At 38.1% G+C, this 11,617-nt stretch overlaps 1 non-coding gene across 1 annotated transcript; it reads left to right on the top strand.

Annotated features, from left to right (window-relative positions):
* The first annotated feature begins 5,796 nt into the window (after positions 1–5,796).
* On the top strand, positions 5,797–5,904 carry LOC130964534 (small nucleolar RNA R71). Its single transcript, XR_009080624.1, has one exon. It is a non-coding gene; the product is annotated as a small nucleolar RNA R71 (small nucleolar RNA).
* Positions 5,905–11,617: the final 5,713 nt, after the last annotated feature.

Genomic DNA, 11,617 nt, shown 5'->3' with positions numbered 1-11,617 from the left:
AACAAAACAAAACAGCATTTCAATTTAACTTGAGAGGGAGAGGTACCTGGAGAGATCGTAACCGGCGGAGAGAAGAGAAGCCCTAGAAGGAAGAACGGCGTTGTCGGAGAGCTTCTTTACACGGAGGAGATGAGAGCGTCATTTGTTCAGACTTCAGAGAGGAGAACAATTTTTTTCTTTTTATATGTGTGTGAAAACGGCGGTTAAAACCGCCATAATCACCAGAACCGCCAAAATATATATAGCCAATTACGGCAGCAGCAACAATTGCCGTAACATCTCGATATTACGGCGGTTCTTTAAAACCGCCTTAATATGAATGCCATTTTAACCCCCTTTTTTTGTAGTGTTTATACTAAACTAGTTACTAGGGTTTACAGAAATAAGTTTAAGTGCAGAAATCTACTTCCGAGACCCACTTTGGTGCGTGCTTGGGCTAAGCTTGAACTTTACACGAGCGGAGGCTTCTTTTGGAGTTGGACGCCAAGTTGTAACGTGTTTTTGGCATTCAACTCTGGTTCGTGACGTGTTTCTGGCGTTTGACTCCAGAATGCAGCATGGAACTGGTGTTGAGCGCCAGTTTACGTCATCTAATCACGAATAAAGTATGGACTATTATATATTTCTGGAAAGCTCTAGATGTCTCCTTTCCAACTCCATTGAGAGCGCGCCATTTGGAGTTTTGTAGCTCTCGAAAATCTATTTCAAGTGCAGGGAGGTCAGAATCCAACAGCATCAGCAGTCCTTTGTCAGCCTTCTTTCAGAGTTTTGCTCAGGTCCCGCAATTTCAGCCAGAAAATACCTGAAATTACAGAAAAACACACAAACTCATTGTAAAGTCCAGAAATGTGAATTTAATACAAAAACCAATGAAAACATCCCTAAAAGTAGCAAGATCCTACTAAAAACTACCTAAAAACAATGCCAAAAAGCGTATAAATTATCCGCTCATCACAACACCAAACTTAAATTGTTGCTTGTCCCCAAGCAATTGAAAATCAATTAGGATAAAAAGAAGAGAATATACTATAAATCCCAAAATATCAATGAATATTAGTTCTAATTAGATGAGCGGGACTTGTAGCTTTTTGCTTCTGAACAGTTTTGGCATCTCACTTTTTCCTTTGATATTTAGAATGATTGGCATCTCTAGGATCTTAGAATTTCAGATAGTGTTATCGATTCTCCTAGTTAAGTATGTTGATTCTTGAACACAGCTACTTTTATGAGTCTTGGCCGTGGCCCTAAGCACTTTGTTTTCCAGTATTACCACCAGATACACAAATGCCACAGACACATAACTGGGTGAACCTTTTCAGATTGTGACTCAGCTTTGCTAAAGTCCCCAGTTAGAGGTGTCCAGAGCTCTTAAGCACACTATTTTTGCTTTGGATCACGACTTTAACCACTCAGTCTCAAGCTTTTTACTTGAATCTGCATGCCAAGGGCACATGGTTAGGGACAACTTGATTTAGCCGCTTAGGCCTGGATTTTATTTCCTTGGGCCCTCCTATCCATTGATGCTCAAAGCCTTGGATCCTTTTTACCCTTGCCTTTTGGTTTTTAAGGGCTATTGGCTTTTTCTGCTTTCTTTTTTTTTTTGCAAGCTTTTGCTATTCACTGCTTTTTCTTGCTTCAAGAATCAATTTTATGATTTTTCAGATTATCAATAGCATTTCTCTTTGTTAATCATTCTTTTCAAGAGCGAACAATTTTAACATTCATAAACAACAAGATCAAAATTATGCACTGTTCAAGCATTCATTCAGAAGACAAAAAGTATTGTCACCACGTCAATATAATTAAACTAAATTCAAGGATAATTTCGAAATTCATGTACTTCTTGTTCTTTGGAATTAGAATCATTTTTCATTTAAGAGAGGTGAAGGATTCAAGGAATTAATTATAGCCTTAAGACATAGTTACTAAATACTAATGATCATGTAAAAGAGACACAAATATAGATGACATAATAAGCATAAAAACCGAAAAACAGAAAAATAAGAAGAAGGAATGAATCCACCTTAGTGATGGTGGCGCTTTCTTCTTGAAGAACCAATGATGTCCTTGAGTTCTTCTATGTCTCTTCCTTGCCTTTGTTGCTCCTCCCTCATTGCTCTTTGATCTTCTCTAATTTCATGGAGATTGATGGAGTGCTCTTGATGTTCCACCCTTAATTGATCCATATTGTAACTCAAATCTTCAAGAGAAGTGTTGAGTTGTTCCCAATAGTTGTTGGGAGGAAAGTGCATCCTTTGAGGCATCTCCGGGATTTCTTGGTGATGAGCTTCCTCATGTGTCTCTTGGGTTCCATGAGTGGGCTCTCTTGTTTGCTCCATCCTTTTCTTAGTGATGGGCTTGTCCTCCTTGATGGGGATGTCTCCTTCTATGATGACTCCAGCTAAGTAACATAGATGGCAAATAAGATGAGGAAAAGCTAGCCTTGCCAAAGTAGAGGGCTTATCGGCTATTTTGTAGAATTCAAGGGAGATAACTTCATGAATTTCTACTTCCTCTCCAATCATGATGCTATGGATCATGATGGCCCGATCCACAGTAACTTCAGATCGGTTGCCAGTTGGGATGATGGAGCGTTGGATGAACTCCAACCATCCTCTAGCCACAGGCTTGAGGTCCAGTCTTCTTAATTGAACCGGCTTGCATTTGGAGTCTCTTTTCCATTGAGCTCCTTCAACACATATGTCCCTAAGGACTTGGTCCAACCTTTGATCAAAGTTGACCCTTCTTGTGTTGGGGTGTGCATCTCCTTGCATCATGGGCAAGTTGAATGCCAACCTCACATTTTCCGGACTAAAATCTAAGTATTTCCCCCGAACCATTGTAAGATAGTTCTTTGGATTCGAGTTCATACTTTGATCATGGTTCCTAATGATCCATGCATTGGCATAGAACTCTTGAACCATCAAGATTCTGACTTGTTGAATGGGGTTAGTTAAAACTTCCCAACTTCTTCTTTGAATCTCATGTCAGATCTCTGGAAACTCATTTTTCTTGAGCTTGAAAGGGACCTCCGGGATCACCTTCTTCTTGGCCACAACATCATAGAAGTGGTCTTGATGGGTTTTAGAGATGAATCTTTCCATCTCCCATGACTCAGAGGTGGAAGCTTTTGTCTTCCCTTTCCCTTTTCTAGAGGTTTCTCTAGCCTTAGGTGCCATCAATGGTAATGGAAAAACAAAAGGCTTATGCTTTTACCACACCAAACTTAAAATATTACTCGCCCTCGAGCAAGAGAAAAAAGAAGAAGAAGAAGAAGAAGAGAAAATATGGAGGAGAGTAGGGGAGGTGTATTCGGCCAAGGTGTAGAAGAGGGGGTTGTGTTGTGTGAAAATTAAGGAGAATGGAGGGGTTTATATAGGGAGAGGAGAGAGAGTAGGTTCGGCCATTTAGGGTGGGTTTGGGTGGGAAAGAAATTTGAATTTTGAAGGTAGGTGGGGTTTATGGGAAAGAGTGGATGGATGTGAGTGGTGAAGGGGGTAATTGGGAAGAGAGATTGAGGTGATTGGTGAAGGGTTTTGAGGAAGAGTGTTTATTGGAAAGAGAGGATAAATGTTGAGAAGAGGGGAGAATATGGTAGGTGGGTATCTTGTGGGGTCCACAGATCCGGAGATGATCCTGTGGGGTCCACAGATCCTGAGGTGTCAAGGATTTATATCCTTGTACCAATTACGCATGTAAAATGCCTTTGCATATAATTCTGGCATTTAAACGCCGAAGTGATGCATGTTCTGGGCATTCAACGCCCATGTGTAGCATGTTTCTGGCGTTGAACGCCAGTTCCACGCTTGTTTCTGGCGTTCAGCGCCAGCTCTCCTCAGGGTGCATTCCTGGCGTTTGAACGCCAGGATGTTGCTTGTTTCTGGCGTTCAACGCTAGATCCATGCTCTGTTCTAGCGTTGAACGCCAGAGAGATGCTCCTTACTGGCGTTTAAATGCCAGTAAGTCCTTCCTCCATGGTGTGATTTTTCTTTTGCTGTTTTTGATTCTGTTTTTAATTTTAATATTTTTTCGTGACTCCACATGATCATGAACATAATAAAACATAAAAAACAATGAAAATAAAATAAAATTAGATAAATAAAAATTAGGTTGCCTCCCAATAAGCGCTTCTTTAATGTCAATAGCTTGACAGTGGGCTCTCATGGAGCCTCACAGGTGATCAGGTCAATGTTGTATAGTCCCAACACCAAACTTAGAGTTTGACTGTGGGGGCTCTATTTGACTCTATACTGAGAGAAGCTCTGTATGCTTACTCTCCCTTGTTACAGAAGGATAGCCGTGTGCCTTAAACACAAGGTAGTCCTCATTCAACTGAAGGACTAATTCTCCTCTGTTAACATATATCATAGCTTCTGCTGTGGCTAGGAAAGGTCTTCCAATGATGATGCATTCATCCTCCTCCTTCCTAGTGTCTAAGATTATGAAATCAGCAGGGATGTAAAGGCGTTCAACCTTTACCAACACGTCCTCTACCAACCCATAAGCTTGTCTTACTGACTTGTCTGCCATTTGTAATGAGAATAAGGCAGGCTGTACCTCAATGATCCCCAGCTTCTCCATTACAGAGAGTGGCATAAGATTTATGCTTGACCCCAGGTCACACAGAGCCTTTTCAAAGGTCATGGTGCCTATGGTACAGGGCATTACGAATTTGCCAGGATCTTGTCTCTTTTGAGGTAAAGTTTGCTGAACCCAGGTATCTAGTTCACTAATGAGTAAGGGAGGTTCACCTTCCCAAGTCTCATTACCAAATAACTTGGCATTCAGTTTCATGATAGCTCCTAGATATTGAGCAACTTGCTCTCCAGTAACATCTTCATCCTCTTATGAGGAAGAATAGTCTTCAGAGCTCATGAATGGTAGAAGGAGGTTTAATGGAATCTCTATGGTCTCTATATGGGCCTTAGATTCCCGTGGGTCCTCAACAGGGAACTCCTTCTTGCTTGAGAGACGTCCCATGAGGTCTTCCTCATTGGGATTCACGTCCTCTCCTTCCTCTCTAGGTTCAGCCATGTTGATTATATCAATGGCCTTGCACACCCTTTTTGGATTCTCTTCTATATTGCTTGGGAGAGTACTAGAAGGGGTTTCAGTGATTTTCTTACTCAGCTGGCCCACTTGTGCCTCCAGATTTCTGATGGAGGACCTTGTTTCATTCATGAAACTTAAAGTGGCCTTAGACAGATCAGAGACTAAATTTGCTAAGTTAGAGGTATTCTGTTCATAATTCTCTGTCTGTTGCTGAGAAGATGATGGATAAGGCTTGATATTGCTGAGCCTATTTCTTCCACCATTATTAAAGCCTTGTTGAGGCTTTTGTTGATCCTTTCATAAGAAATTTGGATGATTTTTCCATGATGAATTATAGGTGTTTCCATAAGATTCACCCATATAATTTACCTCTGCTATTGTAGGGTTCTCAAGATCATAAGCTTCTTCTTCAGAAGATGCCTCTTTAGTACTGTTGGATGCATTTTGCCATCCATTCAGACTTTGAGAAATCATGTTGACTTGCTGAGTCAACATTTTGTTCTGAGCCAAAATGGCATTCAGAGCATCAATTTCAAGAACTCCCTTCCTTTGAGGCGTCCCATTATTCACGGAATTCCTCTCAGAAGTGTACATGAACTGGTTATTTGCAACCATGTCAATAAGTTCTTGAGCTTCTGCAGGCATTTTCTTTAGGTGAATGGATCCACCTGCAGAATGGTCCAGTGACATCTTAGAAAACTCAGACAGACCATAATAGAATACATCCAGAATGGTCCATTCTGAAAGCATGTCAGAAGGACACCTTTTGGTCATCTGCTTGTATCTTTCCCAAGCTTCATAGAGGGGTTCACCATCTTTTTGTTTGAATGTCTGAACATCCAATCTAAGCTTGCTCAGCTTTTGAGGAGGAAAAAATTTAGCCAAGAAGGCCTTGACCAGCTTATACCAAGAGTCCAGGCTATCCTTAGGTTGTGAATCCAACCATGTTCTAGCTCTGTCTCTTACAGCAAAAGGGAAAAGCATGAGCCTGGAGACTTCAGGATCTACTCCATTCGTCTTTACAGTCTCACAGATCTGCAAGAACTCAGTTAAAAGTTGATAGGGATCTTCTGATGGAAGTCCATGAAACTTGCAGTTTTGTTGCATTAGAGCAACTAGTTGAGGTTTCAGCTCAAAATTGTTTGCTCCAATGGCGGGAATTGAGATGCTTCTTCCATCAAACTTGGAAGTAGGTGTAGTATAATCACCAAGCATCCTTCTTGCATTATTGTTGTTGGGTTCGGCTGCCATCTCCTTTTCTTGTTCGAAAATTTCAGCAAGGTTGTCTCTGGATTATTGTAATTTAGCTTCTCTTAGTTTCCTCTTCAGAGTCCTTTCAGGTTTTGGATCAGCTTCAACAAGAATGCCTTTTTCCTTATTCCTGCTCAAATGAAAGAGAAGAGAACAGAAAAGGAAGAGGAATCCTCTATGTCACAATAAAGAGGTTCCTTATTATTAGTAGAAGAAGAAAGGGAATAAGAAGAATGGAGAATCCAAACACAAAGGTAAGGATAGAGGTAGTGATTTGAGATGAAGAGAAGTGTTAGTGAATAAATAAATAAATAGAAGAAGAGGAGAGGGAAGGAATTTTGAAAATAAATTTTGAAAAAGTAGTTAGTGATTTTCGAAAATTAAAGGTGAAATAGAATTAAAATTAAAATTTAAAACAATTAGTTAATTTAAAAAGAATTTTGAAAAAGGGATGAGATATTTTCTAAAAGTAGAGAGGGAAAAGTAGTTAGGTGGTTTTGAAAGAGATAAGAAACAAACAAAAAGTTAATTAGTTAGTTGAAAAAGATTTGAAAATCAAATTTGAAAAGATAAGAAGATAAGAAGATAGGAAGTTAGAAAAGATATTTTAAAATCAAATTTTTTATAAAAAAATAATTTTGAAAAAGATATGATATAAAAGATATGATTAAAAAGATATGGTTGGAAAAGATTTGATTTTTAAAATTAAAATTAATTACTTAACTAACAAGAAACTAAAAGATATGATTCTAGATTTTAAAGATTGAACCTTTCTTAACAAGAAAGTAACAAACTTCAAATTTTTGAATCGATCATATTAATTGTTAGCATAATTTTCGAAAATAAAGATAGAATTAAGAAAAAGATTTTTAAAAAATAATTTAAAAAAAATAAATTTCGAAAATTAATAAAAAAAATGAAAAAGATTTGATTTTTGAAAAAGTTTTGAAAGGATAAGACTTTTAAAATTTGAAAATTTGACTTGACTTACAAGAAACAACTAATTTTAAAAATTTTTGACTAAGTCAACCAAAATTTTCAAAATTTTGAGAGAAAAAAGGAAAAGATATTTTTTTTTATTTTTGAATTTTTAATGATGAGAGAGAAAAATATAAAATGACCCAAAACATTAAGATTTTGGATCAAAACACATGATGCATGCAAGAATACTATGAATGTCAAGATGAACACCAAGAACAATTTGAAGATCATGATGAACATCAAGAACATATTTTTGAACAATTTTTTATGCAAAGAAAACATGCAAGACACCAAACTTAGAAATCTTTAATGCATGGACACTATGAATGCAAAGATGCACATGAAAAACAATAAAAGATACAAAACATGATAACATCAAGATCAAACAAGAAGACTTACCAAGAACAACCTGAAGATCATGAAGAACACTATGAATGCATGAATTTTCGAAAAATGCAAGGACAAGATATATATGCAATTGACACCAAACTTAAAACGTGACACAAAACTCAAACAAGAACACAAAATATTTTTGGTTTTTTATGATTTTATGATTTTTTGTATTTTCTTTTATTTTTTTCGAAAAACATATAGGAAAAGAAATTAAGAGATTCAAAATTTTTAATAAGAATTCTAGGAATCTTTCAATGTTTTGGCAGCTTTAGAAGATATAAATCAGGCATGCAACAACTGATATTCCAATTAACTTGCCTCTATGCTGATGGTTTTGAAGCCTTAATCCAAAAGGATTTGGATATGGTTTTACAGCTAGTCAGGGTTCAACATGTTACTATGAAACTCTATAATTCATTCTTAAAATTTTGGAATAATTTTCGAAAACAAAGGGAAAAATTTTGAAAAATATTTTTGAAAACCTTTTGAAAAGAAAATAAAAACAAAATTACTTAATCTAAGCAACAAGATGAACAGTCAGTTGTCCAACCTCGAACAATCCCCGGCAACGGCGCCAAAAACTTGGTGCACGAAATTGTGATCATCAACAATGGCGCCAAAAACTTGGTAGCGCTCTCAAACGTGAGTCACACTTAGTCACAACTCCGCACAACTAACCAGCAAGTGCACTGGGTCGTCCAAGTAATACCTTACGTGAGAATGAAGCAAGCTATGATCATCTTGTAAATCTCAGTTAGGCGGATAGTAAATGTTATCATGTTTTCGAATAATAAATAAAATAGAAAATAAAGATAGAGTTACTCATGTAATTCAATGGTGGGAATTTCAGATAAGTGTGTGGAGGTGCTTGTCCCTGTTGGATCTCTGCTTTCCTACTGTCTTCCTTCAATCTTTCTTATTCCTTTCCATGGCAAGCTGTATGTAGGGCATCACCGTTGTCAATGGCTACATCCCATCCTCTCAGTGAAAAAGGTCTAAATGCTCTGTCACAGCACGGCTAATCATCTGTTGGTTCTTGATCATGTCGGAATAGAATCCCTTGATTCTTTTGTGTTTGTCATCACGCCCAACAATCGCGAGTTTGAAGCTCGTCACAATCATTCAATCCCAGAATGCTACTCGAAATACCACAGACAAGGTTAAACTTTTCGGATTCCCATGATTGCCGCCATCAATTCTAGCTTATACCACGAAGATTCTGATTAAGAAATCCAAGAGATATGCGCCCGGTCTAAGGTAGAACGGAAGTGGTTGTCAGTCACGCGTTCATAGGTGAGAATGATGATGAGTGTCACAGATCATCACATTCATCATGTTGAAATGCAACAAATATCTTAGAACAGGAATAAAATGAATTGAATAGAAAATAGTAGTAATTGCATTGAAACTTGAGGTACAGCAGAGCTCCATACCCTTAATCTATGGTATGTAGAAACTCCACCATTGAAAATACATAAGTGATGAAGGTTCAGGCATGGCCGAATGGCCAGCCCCCAAACGTGATCAATAGTCTCCTAAGATGAATAATAGAATAAAACCGAGACCAAAGATGAAAATACAATAGTAAAAAGTTCTATTTATACTAAACTAGTTACTAGGGTATACAAAAATAAGTCTAAGTGCAGAAATCCACTTCTGGGGCCCACTTTGGTGTATGCTTGGGCTGAGCTTGAACTTTACACGAGCTGAGACTTCTTTTAGAGTTGGACGCCAAGTTGTAACGTGTTTCTGGCATTCAACTCTGGTTCGTGACGTGTTTCTGGCGTTTGACTCCATAATGCAGCATGGAACTGGTGTTGAGCGCCAGTTTACATCGTTTAATCACGAATAAAGTATAGACTATTATATATTTCTGGAAAGATCTGGATGTCTTCTTTCCAACGTCATTGAGAGCGCGCCATTTGAAGTTCTGTAGCTCCAGAAAATCCATTTCGAGTGCAGGGAGGTCAGAATCCAACAGCATCAGCAGTCCTTTGTCAACCTTCTTTCAGAGTTGTGCTCAGGTCCCTCAATTTCAGCCAAAAAATACCTGAAATTACAGAAAAACACACAAACTCATAGTAAAGTCCAGAAATGTGAATTTAACACAAAAACCAATGAAAACATCCCTAAAAGTAGCTAGATCCTACTAAAAATACCTAAAAACAATGCCAAAAAGTGTATAAATTATCCGCTCATCAAAATGTCCAACTTAAGGACTTTAACTAAAAGTGCTTGGTGGGAGACAACCCACCATGGTATGATTGTTCCTTTTTCATTTTAGTCTATTTTTGAATTTTGATTGAATCTGGAATTGTGCATAACATTCATTGCATTCTGCATACTGCATAAAAAAAGGGGATTGAGGCACGCGACGCGCTTGCGTTGCTTACGCGCTCGCGTCATAGTGCATTCACAACAATGAAGAAAAGAAACAGAGAGTTATGCAAGAGTGTGGCTGGAGGCATGCCATAGTTACAAGCTGGCCCACGCGAACGCGTCACTTATGCGTCCGCGCAATTTGCAAAACCCAGCCCCCACGCGTCCGCGTCACCCACGCGCACGCGTGGCCTACGAAATCGACATAAAAATGTATTTAGACAGAAAGTTGTGCTGGAACGTTGCTGGCATGGTGCTGGAAGCACTAACCAAATCACGTGACCACGCATCTCACGCGTCCGCGTCACATGAGCCCAGCGTAGTCCACGCGATGGCGTGACGCACGCGTCCGCATCACCTGCGCCGCACAGCTTATCCATCCCAGTGCCAACTATCTTATCTTTTCTTAATCTTTTTCTTTCCCCTTTCTCAATTCTTTCTTCTTCCTTTTCGTACTTTCTTCTTCTTCATCTCTTTAACTTCTCATCCCTCTTCACTTCCATTCTAATTCATTTAATTTATTTGCATACTTTCATTCATTGCATTATTTTGATTGGTGTTAAAAATTTATTTGGCTCATTATTTTCTATATTTTGCTTGTGCGGAATTGTTTCACAATTATATATTACTTTTTAAAGGGTTTCTTGCATGTTCCAAATTCATTCTTCCCCTATCATATTAAACATGCATACTAAGTGTTTGTGAAAATGCCCGTATGGCATTGTGCATTCTTCATTATTCTATCCTTCTACTCTAATGCCTGTTTTTCACAAAACCCTTTCCAATATTTTATTAATTAAATATAATTGTCAATACAAATATTATTGTTAGTTTCATATGACTAATAATACATTATGGCTTTTAATGTTTGATTTATGCTACTCATGTCCTTGCCAGCATGCCAATAAACATCTTGCATATAATTGCTTTAATAGGCCTTGCTATATTTCCATTGATGTCCTAATTGCATGTAGTCACGACCATGTATTTAAGACATTATCCCTTACCTTGGCATTGATTATCACTTGAACCTTCCTCCTCCCGGTTCTAGCTATTTGAATTACATGTCCCTTTCCTTTCTCCCTTTTTCAGGATGGCCACCAAAAAGGGTAAAGAAGAAGCCTCTAACAAGCCACCGGCGAAGAGCAGAACGACAGGAGCACCAGCTGAGGAACCACAACCCCCGCCTACCTGCACATCTTTGCATGCACCAAGAACGGTGCAATCTTTAAGTGTGGGGAGGTCGATACCGATCTCCACGGGTTAGTTAGTCCCGTCTCAACACCAATTTTTAATTTTTGTTTTTCATTGTTGCATTTGCATGTTTGTTTGATTTTGTGCATATATTACCATTACTTGGTTGAAGTGATGAATTCTTTTTCAAGAAACTTTTTAGAGCATTTCACTAATTTGAATTAAAACTTTTGTTAAATTTGTTTGAAGAAATATTATATTGGAACATGGTTTAGAGCTCAAACACACAAAACCAGTGAGATTTTGAGCCTATTTGATTGGTTGCATTTTATCAACCAATATATTTTATTTTTTGTGTGTGTTGTTC

This window comes from Arachis stenosperma, chromosome 2, assembly GCF_014773155.1.
Source record: "Arachis stenosperma cultivar V10309 chromosome 2, arast.V10309.gnm1.PFL2, whole genome shotgun sequence".
Taxonomy (NCBI): domain Eukaryota; kingdom Viridiplantae; phylum Streptophyta; class Magnoliopsida; order Fabales; family Fabaceae; genus Arachis; species Arachis stenosperma.
Note: the sequence above shows the minus strand (reverse complement) of the source record. Positions and strands in the feature narration are given on the sequence as shown.